The following is a 3,267-nucleotide window of genomic DNA, read 5'->3' as shown; positions in this document are numbered from 1 at the left end:
CTGAGCTATAAAACAAAGCTTTGACTTTACTGCTCAGTCTTCATTTCTCAAAGTACACATTGTCATAAGCTCTGACTACTGAATGAAAGAATGGGAGACTGAAAAAAGTTTATATTTTGTAGAATCAAATATTTTTAGGCTCAATGTATGAATGTGTGCGATGTAGTGTACAAAGCACTTTGATTAGTCGCAAAGACTAGAACGGTTGCTATACAAATAAAGAGCATTTACATTTACCATGTTTGACTGAAAATAATACTTTCACAAGTGGTGATTCTCAGACATCCTGATAATTGGTATTCAACTGTTTATTACTGATCGTGTGTCACTGTCTTATAATGTAGTCACTGTATGAATTGTTGCAAACACTCCAAATACAAGAGTAAATTGTAAACATCATTACAATCTAAACTAATCTATCTATACTATAATCTAATAAACATTGGATCATACAGTATGTGCACTACCACATCAAAGTGCAAATGTTGAATTAAAAGGTTCAATATTATCCAGTATGAGCAGTACAGCAAAACTGTGACATAATCTTAAGGAACATACTCTTTCAGAATTAAATACTGGAACTAAAAAGTGTGTCAAATAAACAATGTCAAGGAACATCGGTTTGCAGTACATACAATACTTAAAATATGCTGAGTACAAAATTAAAATGCAGATGGTTCATATTTGAATATAGGGCCGGATGTATGAATGGAGCAAACTTCTATTTGTCATTTTCTGGAAATGAGATGCCTCACTTCCTCACTGAAATGTATCACAACAACAAGAAAGGGCTCTGAAACTGTTATTTGGCAGGCTGGAGAGCTGAGCTCATATATCCATTTATCTGCTGTCATCAAATATGGATAGCTCTAGAGAACAGCCCTGACTGACATCTGCATGAACTTTGTGTGTTAATTTTCATTGTCTTTCATTCAGACCACAATACCTGCAAAAGCTAGCATTCCTAAATGTAACACTATCCTGTGATGATTATGATCCAAACAAAAATGTGGACAGAAAAACCTAGCAACGGGCAAACAGGCAAACTCGTTGTCATTAAATCCCTTGAAGAGACCAAAACCAACAATGATTTTGTCATTAGACTAGACACATTCTTTCATTACAATAACCATGGGCTCTGTAGTTTTTGTATTTTGAGTCTTTCCCACCATCTTGGCACTATAAATACTCATTAGAGCACCACATTTATTTCAATCCACAGCTGATAATCGTCCATATATTATATAATGAAGGAATTTGTTTTTTTCATGGGTTGAATCAAGAAATAAAATTGACATTATCCTTTAAGTTGTGGGACACAATTAACTCTTCTGTGAACACTAAGCAGTGTCAGCCTTGGTCTTTATCTTAGGCATAGCTGATGTTACCTCAGTGGGTGCCATCTTAGATTGTGTGGTAAATGGTGGTGCCAGAACTGCCTCCAGCTCAATACAAACATTACAAAAGAGACAATGGTGGACTTTCAAAGAACGAATCATCCCTCTCCCAAACCAGTTAACATTAGATTGTCTAGGCTGTCCTGGATACATACTGTACACTTACACGCTGTGCTAGACAACACTTGCTACTGTTCTAAATCAAACTACCATTACCTGCATCTGCTCTATATTCTTGGCTGTAATACTGCTCCTTGCTGTAATACTAGTACAATTTGTTGTATAACTGAATAATACAATATGACTGTAATACAATATGCACGAACCCCCCAACTGACAACCACTGCAATAATCTCGTCAGATTCCACCACAGACTAGCCTTGCTTTGACATAAAAGACCTGATCACATCTTCAAATATTTATAGGCTTTCCTTTAGGTTATTTTACTACTGTAGTTTGCAGTTCTGCAGTTTTTCATTTTCAAATTATACAATGTGAATTTTAAGTTTATAATCAAGGATTTAGCCAAGATTTTAGAAATAGTCAAGTCATGAACACAAGTCCTACCAATACAACTCTCACCCCTCTTGGAAATTTTAAGACAGGTACTCTCTAAAATCAATTTTTCATATTTATAAACTTGGTTTACTGTTGAATGATATGTTATATCAATAATCAAGGTCTAAATGTTGTTCAAAGCCTTCTCCACAATGCCAGGAAAAACGCATTTCTGAGTCAGCGTGTAATGTACACATCACAGCTTTTACTGAAGAATATTAACTCTCTCTCTGGTTAAATCCCAGAAAAAGTAGGCCTACAGCGGACATGACCTCAGTGTCCTAATTGGTAACTTCGGCCTATTTACAATCACATTATGGCTATTATCATGGTCCAAATTATGGGAGGATTTGGGGGGGTTTGACCCCTAGATTACATTTCATTCACAACATAAGCAAGAGGAAAGGAGATATTTGCTAAAAAAAAGTTGAAACTTAAAACTTGAAATGATAAGAATTAGGAATTAGATATGAAAATGCAGACTGTATTTTATGTTAGTGTTTATGGTGGTTTGAGCGGTCAAGATGGTCTGATCTTATGTGTCTGACATTCTGGCAGTTTTGCTGTAGAATGTTGACCTCTGACTACGAAAGTTGTCGTGTGGTATGGGGCACCAATGAACCGGTGTAATGACTTTGATTTATCATCAACAGCCTGCACACATTAACGTTAAATAAGCAAGGAAAGTCTAAGCAAGATTTTTGTTTACTGAAGCCCGCGCCTGAGCTGTACTGGGTTTTCTTTTTGACCTGGAAAAGAAAACCCAGGACAGCTCCGAGTACAGTGACTGGTTGTCACTGTATAATTTGCACCCTGGCTACTATGCTGTAATTTCTCCACCAAACTCAGCTTTTAATAAAACTTCTTTCCTGGATACAGCATTATAAGCTCACATTCTTATAACTGTAGGCTACTTAACTAAAAGCATGCGGATTTGCAGATGAAGCTGCAGCAGTTGTGGCTTCAGCATGGAATATATCATGCGTAAATATTGCCGTGTGTACGGTAAACAAAGGAATGTGTCACACCAGTGTAGAGCCGTAATGATGTCAACTTGTTATTTACTTTCCAAATCTGAATGACTGAGCAAGGCGAAAGGAGAATTAATCAACCGCTGTGTGACTGGGCAGGCGAAAAATAGTGGAGTGTGGGGGAGGGGAAGTGGCTCAGAGGCCAGATAGGCAACATGCTAGACTGTAGCCTGTGAGACCCAGCTGAGCACACTGTCTCTATTAAAACAAAATATCAAACTAATAATACACTGTAGGGCGGTTTTTCGAGAGGGTGGTATTTTAAAAGGTTTACATTGTGC

This window comes from Micropterus salmoides, unplaced genomic scaffold (assembly GCF_014851395.1).
Source record: "Micropterus salmoides isolate LMB-PRFRI ecotype aquatic unplaced genomic scaffold, ASM1485139v1 Ms_hic_scaffold_15, whole genome shotgun sequence".
Classification (NCBI taxonomy): Eukaryota; Metazoa; Chordata; class Actinopteri; order Centrarchiformes; family Centrarchidae; genus Micropterus; species Micropterus salmoides.
The sequence above is the reverse complement of the archived record's forward strand: the minus strand, read 5'-3'. Positions refer to the sequence as shown.